This window comes from Gnatocerus cornutus, chromosome 7 (assembly GCF_029298725.1).
Source record: "Gnatocerus cornutus isolate USDA-ARS CGAHR chromosome 7, icGnaCorn1.1, whole genome shotgun sequence".
NCBI classification, from domain to species: Eukaryota; Metazoa; Arthropoda; class Insecta; order Coleoptera; family Tenebrionidae; genus Gnatocerus; species Gnatocerus cornutus.
Window position 1 is genome coordinate 8,801,354 of NC_142239.1, and position 12,006 is coordinate 8,813,359.

Sequence of the window (12,006 nt, forward strand, 5' to 3'; positions counted from 1 at the left end):
TTTCTTCAATTGCTTATTTTAGTAAAAAATTACTTTTGTTTAGAAGCGACTCCGACATAGCTGTTTTGTAAATAAATTATTATCGCAGTCACTAGATTCATTCCCTACAGTTAATGCAGGTCAAGTTTGTTTACATATGCAGTAGTTCGTTTATTATTCGCTGACTCAAATATGCACACGCGGAAGTGTAAGAATTCCATCAATTAATGATACTTATGAAAACCTAAATTATCTGATTGAAAGCAGTTTCCAGGTACATGTTTTGCACCATGTTCTTCTTTTGCTATAGTTTTCATCAAATATGCGATACATTTGTCACTTTATGTATCAGTTTTTTCATTGCGCTTGAGACGTTTGAATTTTACGAGTACTGGCATTTTCTTCGATTGCTGACTTTAGTAATAAATAATTTCGGTTTAATACTCCATAAATGGTTAAGAGCGATAACGACATAGGTTCTATGTCTATGAATCATCTTTGCAAGTCACTCGATTCATTGCTCCCTTGTCGGTCTAGGTCAAGCTTGTTTTTATATGCAGCAGTTTTTTTTAACGCTAGCACAATAATAATAAATAAAAATTAATGTTTATTAACGCAGAACTTATACATGAAATAAAATAATACAAATAGTAACACAAATGCAGATTAAAAATAATACAACAAGTAAATACAAATACAATACAAGTACAAACTAGATTAGGACAACAGCAGCGGTTTTTTAAATTTACCCTTTGACATACCAAAAAATTCGATTTTATCATGCCATGTGTTGACATTGGACAATGTGTTTAACATTCGAATTAAAGGACTATTTTCAAGTATGCACACGCAGCAGTGTAAGATTACAAGAAAACTATAATATTTGAGAATCCTTTTGTTTTTCCGATTTAAAGTAACTTCCAGACATATGTTTAAAACTAAGTTCTTTGTTTGCGACGGTTTTAAACGAGCATGCTATACACTTGGCATTTTCGATATTAGTTTCTCTATTACACTGGGGACATTTGATTTTTATGAACCCTGACTTTTGCTTTGCTCACTTCGTAGTAAATAATATTTGTCTAAAATCGTAAAAAATAATTAGTTCTAAATCGCCTTACAAAAACGTCTTTCGAAACGTCTTAAAACGTGAGGCGATTTTAGAGACGTTTATTGAGGCGTTTTTTGAGGCGTTTTTGAGGCGTTTTTTGAGACGTTTATTGAGGCGTTTTTTGAGGCGTTTTTTGAGGCGTTTTTTGAGACGTTTTTTTAAGACGTTTTTGTGGAAGGAAAAATAAAACTACAGAATTATTGGTTTATTAAAAAACAACCCCAATTTAAAAAAATAATAATAAATGAGTAATTGTGTTTATTAAATCTATTACACTCAGGACTAAAAATTTGAAAGAACTAATGGGCAACTGCCGCACTTTGGGGGCGGCGGCGGCAGCCAAGCTTTTCCAATCATCACTGCAATTGAATAGAAATTATTTCTTTTTTACTCCGGAATAGGCTACCGGACTGTTTTTTTTTATTTCAAAAATTAAATCTGTCCAGTCTGAAAACATTAAAAATCAGTATCCATTTTTTTTGCACACTTTATTTATACCAAAAAAAATTATTTAAAAAATGGATAGTTTCAAACACGCGCCTTGGTGACCTAACAACTTCTTAGTCGACGCCTATTGGCTGTACAGGTAATGCCGAGGTCATTGGTGAAAACGATGAAGTTGAGTTTGAATTGAGGTTATGAATGCATAAAAGGTGTGTGCAGAACGTGACTTGCTGTAGTTTTTGTATCTTTCTTACTTTAGTGCTGCAATAATCGAAAAGCGAAAATAGACAGATGACATTCGGTGCAGATGATTCCTGAGCTGACTTATGAAAACAAAACTTCTGATTGGTTGACGCAAGTGTGCTATAAATCGGAAACCAGTTAGGAATTATAAAGGTTACTCTATCTCACTCTCACCAATGCAACATTCTGTTGACGTATGCGTTTTCTCAATTCATATGCATAGAGGAGTTATGACGTAGTCACTGAAGACTTATTTAAACTAACAGCGCGAAGCTGGATTTCAAACGAATATTTAGCTAATAATTCCGACCTTTGGAGAACAAAAAATCTGTTTGGTAATTGATTCATGCGTATACGTAACTCATAAACATAATAAAATGCATCGATTTTTCTGGTGTCCGGTAGCCTATTGTTTAATCACGAGATATCATGCAAAGGCGCTCATAAACAACTTTTCTTGTTTTAAATCTTCCCACCGTTTATTCCTCAAAAAAGACGAAAAGACATATCAAATTACATCGGCCTTAATTACAGAATCATATCCTGGATGATCATCATCATCATCTCAAAATTTTTCCTTTTCCGTTTTAACGTTAACTGTTGTTGCTGCCCCTACGCCAATGTTTGCAGAAGTCTGGTGTGGTTGGAATGGAATAAAGTCTGGTTGGTGGTTGCGCCCATGTAGTCAGCCCTGGCTGAAAATGACGGCCGCACTTAAAAATGTGGATCATCATTTTTATTGTTTGTACTCAATGGTCTTTTACATATGGACATTGCACTAATTCTAAAAAAAAAATCTGTTTGTATTCAATTTAAAACAGAAAATGTATTTCTTACCATCGCTCATGTTGTAGTCGATGAAATAATTATAATAATTACTCAATTAAGGTTTGCACTGAAGTTTTGGCATTTTAAAACTGTTCATATCGAAAGTGGGAAATACATGAAAGATCCGCTGTCGGAATAACTGATAACGATTCCTGGCGTGTTAAAACAACTACTAATTTAGTAAAAACCACGATACGTTATCGTTATCGTTTTCTTTCAAAATAATAAAAGAAATAAAAAAACCGAAGACGTAATATCAGAAATATCACATTGCGGTTGAATAGCAAAACATATCCCTACGAGCCATGGCACATGGATTTTAGTAAAAATAACTACTTTGATGCCTATCAATCGTACATCGATTTTTATAAGGAATTTCATAATGAAGAAAAAGCCCGACCCATTTTGGATTACGCTGATTTTAAATCGAGACCACTATTCGTTTTCAATTGTAATAAACAAGCTGAACCTATTCTATCATCAATGATTGATTTAAGCTTAACATTTGATACTCATATTCCATTCTCTCCAAATACTAGAGTATTTTGCCTTATCGTTCACGATAAAATCTACCAATACCATCCGCTAACAGGTGAAATACATCCGTTATACTAATTTAGAATATATACAATAATCAGTTAGTATATATTTGGTTGTTATATGAATAGTAATGTGTGTATGTGTGTGCCCGTCCGCAATGTTCAAACAATTTTGTTGTGAAGAAGCAAAAAAAATTTCTATACGTAACATCGAAAATAATGCGTATGATTCAATGTTCCAATTTTGTCTTAACAACAATAATAATGGTGTATATTATGATATATATAAATTTTATAACGATCTTATTTATGCATTAAACAAGTACTTGGACGAAAAAATATCTTTTGAAGAAGTTATGAACGAAATACACAAGGCAAATCATTTTTATAAACAATTAAGTGGAAGAATTCCTGTCATAAGATGGATTTTTAAAATCACGTGTAAAAATTGTAAAAAAAGCGGAAGAAGAAGAAGAAGAAGATGAAGAAAAGATATAGAAAGAGGGAGAAAGAGACTATGTGTTTATTACGATGACAACTTTTATCGGACAATTTTTAAGGTATAGTGGGGAATTTTCTTATCCAATCATAATATTAATTCGTCTTCTATATATAGGTACACATTTACTCTATCGAAGAAAGAATTTAGTAGTTAAATAACTAGCGTGCTTGCTGCTTGTTAAAATCTAAATATTGATAGTGTTATTGTTGAACGGTGTTTTATTCCCATATTCGAAGAAATGAAGCTTCTTGTGTGCGATATTCAAGGATTTTGGGTTCCTGAGTTTATTGCAAAAGAAATTACATTATACGATGGAAAGCAGCAGAGTCATTACTTCTTCAAACCATCAAAACCGTACCATTTTTTCGATGGAAAAATACGTCAACAAGTGAACTATCTGGAGAAGCAACATCACATGATGCGATATTCTTCAGGGATAATTCCGTACGAAGAAATCGATAATGTATTGAATTTTCATTTCAAATCGGAATTCGTCGAGCGAATTGACATCATTTAGGTGAAAGGAAGAGTGAAAGCAAATTTTTTGGAGGAATACTTCCAGCGACAATCCAACACCGGGATATGGAAACCGCAAATAATAAATCTAGAAACAATCGAGGACGATGAACACGTGTCGACTCCCATCGCCGCTGCTGGTTTAGAAAAATTCCCGAAAAGCATCCCAATGTGCATGTATCATGAAAATGCAATAGGAAATAGAAAATTGTGTATTTGTACAATTAATAATTCTCATTTTTTGTATAATTGGGTTCTTAATCATAACATTTATGTATAATAAATTTTTATAATCATCCATTTTAAGTGTTATTAATCGATATATGTATACATATATATACAGTTTCCCAACATTCCACCCCTCAAACCGATGGCGTGCACGTCTCAAATTTGATGTGTCATCATAATCATCTTGTTGACCGTTTATTTTAATCGAAAATCATACAAAAATTTTACATCTATCACGCTATAATATACTTAATTTGATTGACTGAAATGTGGTTTCGAGCGATATGCAAAGGAATTATTTTATTTCAAAAAGTTTTTAGTGACACAACTAATAAATTTTTCAGAATATTTTTATGTACACTATGTTTTGAAAATGGATTTCTACCTCATTTAAGTAACCAAGATAATGACTACGATAACAACAACTATGAATTTATGTCAATAAATACAATTTGTAATGAAAGAGAATTAAATCTATTAGTGGGTCAATATAATGAAATAGTATGTTTTAAATGTAAAAAGAAAATATTCCACTTTAAAATACATCATGTTGAAAATGTAATGTTCACTTTAATTGAATAAACTCATTAAAAAAAAAAAAAAAAAACCAATCGATTTATAAATATATATTTATATTATATAATTATATCTTTCCATATTCCGTTCCTACACGGTAGTTAACCCCATTGTCAAGTTGAGTGATAGGAATGAATTCTTTTTCTGTAATTTCATTAAATAAATTATTAAAATCAAACTGAAATATATACTCACAACATATAAAAATAGCCCATTTAAGCCATTTGCTTCTGCTCCCATGGCGTTGTTTCCCAACTGCAATGGTATTGCATTAGCCGGAATTACATCCACCGGAATAATTGCTAACTAAAAATAAATAAATACTTTACACAAAAAACTTACACACACACAAATGAACAACTTACGTATCTCACATTTGGCCATCGCCTTTTAATGTAGATCTTAATTTCATCCATTCTTTAAATGGATGTGAATATTGGAGAACATTTCTCAAATTTATATGAACTCTTTCTCCCACACACTTTTACATATTTCCGGTACCACCCCACAAGATTTAGAATACGCGCGCGCGCTCAGTCATTTTTAATTTCCTCTCATTTCGATGCGCGCGCGATCGACGAGATTTTTAAATCTCCCGCCATTTAGACGCGCACGCGCAAATTGAACTGTTTATCGGCCCACGGCGCCTCCTACCGACAACCTCTCTCAGGATATAGAAATTTCGACGAGTACCCGCACACACCACATACACATCCACCCAAGTTTCAAACCATTGACTCGCCGATAGATGGCGACTCTTTATTTGCGCCCGATTGGCAGACAACCCGTAAACATTACATTCACCGACCGGAAGTCCCATTTAAAATGCATTGCACTTTTTTTCATATACCCCCTAATATACACCTACTTAATAAAGTTTGTGCATAGCACACATGTCATACTTACGTTCAGATCGATTTTGGTTGGTTAACTTGACCAATAGTTCATCCAAAAGAAAATACTAAAAATTGTACATAAATAAGTTAATTGTTTATAAACCGACACAACACAACTAACCAATACATGGGATATCAATAAGAATGAGATACATGGCATATAAAATACTCTAGGAAAGCAAATAAATACTATCATGTACTTATTATCCCGACTGCCTTAATTAACAAATAAACAGATCACGCGCTTATTACCCCGACTGTCTTAATTAACAATTAGACGGATTATGCGCTTATTACCCCGACTGTCTTAATTAACAATTAGACAGACCATATACTTATTTCCCCGACTGTCTTAATTAACAATTAGATGGATCATGTACTTATTATCCCGACTGTCTTAATTAACAATTAGACAGACCATATACTTATTTCCCCGACTGTCTTAATTAACAATTAGATGGATCATGTACTTATTATCCCGACTGTCTTAATTAGCAATTAGACAGATCATATACTTATTTGCCCGACTGTCTTAATTAACAAATAGACGGATCATGTATTTATTTCCCCGACTGTCTTAATTAACAAACAGACGGATTATGCGCTTATTACCCCGACTGTCTTAATTAACAATTAGATGGATCATGTACTTATTATCCCGACTGTTTTAATTAACAATTAGACAGATCATATACTTATTTCCCCGACTGTCTTAATTAACAATTAGATGGATCATGTACTTATTATCTCGACTGCCTTAATTAACAAATAAACAGATCACGCGCTTATTACTCCGACTGTCTTAATTAACAATTAGACAGACCATATACTTATTTCCCTGACTGTCTTAATTAACAATTAGATGGATCATGTACTTATTATCCCGACTGTCTTAATTAGCAATTATACAGATCATATACTTATTCCCCCGACTGTCTTAATTAACAAATAGACGGATCATGCGCTTATTAACCCGACTGTCTTAATTAACAATTAGACGGATCATGTACTTATTATCCCGACTGTCTTAATTAACAATTAGATGGATCATGTACTTATTATCCCGACTGTCTTAATTAACAAATAAACAGATCACGCGCTTATTACCCCGACTGTCTTAATTAAAAATCAGACGGATTATGCGCTTATTACCCCGACTGTCTTAATTAACAATTAGATGGATCATGTACTTATTATCCCGACTGTATTAATTAACAAATAAACAGATCACGCGCTTATTACCCCGACTGTCTTAATTAACAATTAGATGGATCATGTACTTATTATCCCGACTGTCTTAATTAGCAATTAGACAGATCATATACTTATTTGCCCGACTGTCTTAATTAACAAATAGACGGATCATGTATTTATTTCCCCGACTGTCTTAATTAACAAATAGACGGATCATGCGCTTATTAACCCGACTGTCTTAATTAACAATTAGACGGATCATGTACTTATTATCCCGACTGTCTTAATTAACAATTAGATAGATCATGTACTTATTATCCCAACTGTCTTAATTAACAAATAAACAGATCACGCGCTTATTACCCCGACTGTCTTAATTAAAAATCAGACGGATTATGCGCTTATTACCCCGACTGTCTTAATTAACAATTGGATGGATCATGTACTTATTACCCCGACTGTCTTAATTAACAATTAGATAGGTTTGTTACTTCCATTACTAAAAGACTGTTTTTTTAGTTTTTTAAAAAAACTTTGGAATTTTCTTGAAATTACAGTTATTTGATGCACAATTTAACAGTTTTCCATTTCACACTATATTTGACGTTATTTGATTATTTTGAAGAAAGCATTACGTTAGAACTATGTTTCAAAACAACATCTTACAAAATTGGTTCATTTTGCTTTATAAATAAAGGAGATATGTCGGACACCTAAAATATAGCATATAGTAACAATTAACGTAAAGTACGTACATACCTTTACATCAATTTTAGCTTGTTTAAAAATGAGGCAATTTGCTTGTTTGTCTGCCGTTTAGTTCCTTTAAACTCTATTGTCGGATTAATTTTCATGAAATATGTTTGCAGACACTCCACAGTTGTTGTAATTTTTTTGGGTAAGCCAGGTTATATATAAAATTTAGTACAAATAAGGTATCCACTGCAGTACTCAATGCATTAGTATGACCATTAATGCTTTGGCCCTCCATAAAAACAAAATAAAGAGATTCTTCATCTAAAAAAAAATATTATTTTTGCAGTGATGCAAGAAGATAAATAAATTACTTTCAACTCGCGCCAATATTTTTGGAGAAACAATACTGATACCTTGCTCCAAGTTCTACAAAAACATACATCATGAATTTAATACGAATATGTGATCTTACAATTTTTTACCTTAACTTCTTCGTAAATTTCAGAAATGTGCTCCCCGAAATGGGTAGTTATAATCGTTAACACATTTTTGATTTTATTTTCCTCATCACTACTCGAAGGAATTTCCATTATCTTTTTTGCTCGTCCAAAATTTGAAATTTTTTCACTTTGTAAGATGATATTTTCAGAAAGATTTAGCGTGGTTCCAACCAATTTTTCAAAATGTATCTTAATTCCTTCAAATGAAAACAGTATAGGCCAGTTTTCATGTACATCCTTCAGAGTTGGAGGTGGTAAAAAAAAATATTTCATTCAAATACTTTCTTGGTTGGGGATAAGTTTTATGAAAAATGTCTATAATTTCAGAATCTAATGGTTTGTTGTAATTTATTGTCTTTAATCTAATTCTGTATTTTTCATACTCTTCTTCACACATCTGTAGATTTGGTTGCCAAAAGGAACATCCAGCCTTGGCCGACATCTGTTTTTTTCGCTTTGAAATATGGACCTCAGGGAAACAAAATGGACTATTTCTTTTAGCACGCGCTCTTAAATATCGTTCATTTAACTGACTTGTAATTGTAGTAATTCCATTCCCAATAATATGTTCATCGTCGTCGTAGTCTTGAAATGATTTGGGATATTTTGCCACCATTTTATACGCAATAATTTGGAAAGCTTTTGTGTTAATTTCTGTGCTTTGTTCCAACATTGTCTCAACAACTAAATTGATAATTTGCCTGTTGATACTTTTGTCATATTTGTTTTTTTCAAGTACCTCTGTTGCAGTAGTCGTTAATTTTTCCCATGGAACATTGAAGTTAGACCATATATTTTCTGTAGAAACAGAAGAATTGCTACTATTAAATGAGTTCAAAAGCGTAATAGTAGATGCTGAAGAAAGAGAACTCGATGCGAGAAGAGGGCTCCATTTTTGATTATTTGTTAATATCATAAGGGGCTCATTGGTCACATCTTTAAGTATTTCCGATTCATCGACCTCAGTACCATCTGATTCAAAACAGACGGTAATTTCTTCTGGCTCCTCATCGATATTTAGTTTCTGACACGCTGAATATATTTCAGCATATCAATCACTATGATTTCCAAATACAGACAATTAATTCTTACCTTTTTTTATTAGAACAACTAAAGCTTCAGGTGAGCTGCAATCAATGCTAATAAGTTTCTTGTTAGAACGCCTATAATCGCATACTTTAAAAAGCTCCATTTTTGTTTGGATGCAAGACCCTGAAACATTTACAACAAGAAATAAATGCCATTTACACAAAAATATATAAATTTACCCAATGAAAAATCTGTTTACTAACTGCAAAACTACGAGTTTGAGGTACAGTTTAGAACAATCACAAATGATATAAATATGAATGTTTACATATTATATACATATATAATATACTTATGTAATATATTCTCTAATAAAATTTATGTTGTTTCCAGCATTACCTATATTAAAATTAAATGGTAAAAGGTATACTTTTAAATGAGAACAACAACTCTCTCTTTTAATACTAGCAAAGGCTCAGGTGTTAACAGATCCTTTAAACTAACTCCTGTTATTAATTTTTCATCAACGCCACATTTTTGCATTAATAAAAAATAATTTGTCGTAAGCCTTATTAATCCCAATATATTTTATGCACAGCAGAATATAAGAGCCCTCATCAATTTTATTGTGACCTAAGTACATTCCTTCAGAATAAGTAACGCCTCGAAAAGAAACTTTCTTGGACAATAAAACAGATGAAAAAAACGGACAAAGATTTGAAATGCATGATTGGATATGTTCTGAAAAATCTTCTGCTATATATTCATATGCATCGTTTGATGTTACAATATCAGTAAATACAGTTCCATTTGAAAGAAGCAGTGCCTGTAGTAACTGATGTTTCTCTGCTAAATGCTGTACGAAATTTTTAAAATTCGGGGAATGTTTTAAAATATTCTTGAAATATTTGTGTTTACTTTCAAATGTCAGAGTCCAAAGGTGCCTTAAAGGTCCAAATTTTCTAGTTAAATAAGCATAATGCAGCAAATAATGATGTTTAACCCGTAAACGAACTGTTGGAAACATTTCAACATAATCATAGATCAGTCTCCTTAATTGCGCTAGATGAGAGTCTGTCAAAGTACATGAAGTCAAATACAAATTAATTTCATGCAATTTTAACAGCATTTCCCAACAAGGATGTTTGATATTGATATTGTGAACAATAACTGGAAAAATTCTGAGCAGTCGTAAATTCTCCGACGCATTGCCTGAAAGCCTTTTATTAGGTTTGATAATAGGAATAGATTCATTATTTGTTTCTTTATGAAAACGTATTTTTCGCAAACGATCATTAAATTCTTCATAAGTAAAATATTTCAGTTGAACAAGTTTATCCAAACATAAGACAAAATTCCTTCATATAAATCGTGATAACCCTGGATTGCAAATATGAAAAAAATTGCATTGATTTAATATAGAGTCTGATTTGACATCTTTGCTGGGTTCGTTAGTTGCACAACCAATAGAAACGTCAATCTCGTGTTTTACCTTGTCGCGAAGCTCAATTTTTTCGAATACACGGGTTTCTTTGACATATCACTTCTAGGCACATAGCAACAACGACAGGGGTTCGAGGCGGTACTGAAATTTTCAACGAAACCTCCAATCTGATGGCTACCCAGATTATCAGCAGGTGAGGCAACTATCGTGCCCTTAATTATTTCGCCGGTGTGAATTTCCACTCCGTTTGTTTCTAGAATTTTAATGTCGTGTAAAATACATTCGAAAACTTTAGAGAAACCAACATGTTTGACAACGGACTCTCTGCAAAGGGCTACTAGCTATATTTGTTCCACTTTACCACGATGATATGATGCAACATTGCCAAATGTCATATATACGCCTAATAATTTATGCATCAATTTGGATGAACCAAGAGGACTGCAAACTTCAAACGCATCTTGATAAAGTATAATTTGAAGACCCTTGGGATTTTCCTGGAAAAAAATATTTTCACGATAGCACTCTCCGTCACATATGTCGTTATATACAGGGTCCGGCAACACTTGTGTCCACCCCCAAAATCGTCCTTAATTCTAAAGACAAAATTTTGAAAATTTGCATACGCTCACAGTTGACGAAGCTCTAGAAGCTGACAAAAAAAATTGTTTTTTATCACGGTGTGTTTAGCGTCGCGACGCCCAAGAAGTCTAATTTTTAGCGATTTTTGAATTTTTGCGGAAATATTCGCGAATTCAAATTTTTTTCGACATAACTGTAACAAAAATATTTGAATTTTTGTTTTAAATCAAATACAAATTGTGTTTAAAATTTGCGAAAAAAATGCTGCTTTATCAAGTTAGTTTTCAAAATTATGACGGCGCAGTGGCAAACTACGTTTACACCAAAATTTCACAAGTCACTTCATTCACATTTATAAAGGCTAATTTTGATTAACACGGGCATGTTGCACTTTATGGACACCAGAAATCGTTAATTAACATCGAAAAACCGACAATTTCACCAAGTAAGACTTGTTACAATCTAAAGCGAGCCAAAGAATAGATGTCATTTGTGACACAAGATGTTGACAGATGGGTGTAAACGTAGTTCCCAATTTTGACGTAATGAAATTGGAAACTAACTTAATAAAACAGCATTTTTTTCTCAAATTTTGAAGACAATTTGCATTGAATCTAAAATAACAACTGAGATATTTTAAACATATTTATATTGAAAAAAAATTAAATTAGGGGTTGATATCACAAACCCTCACAATTA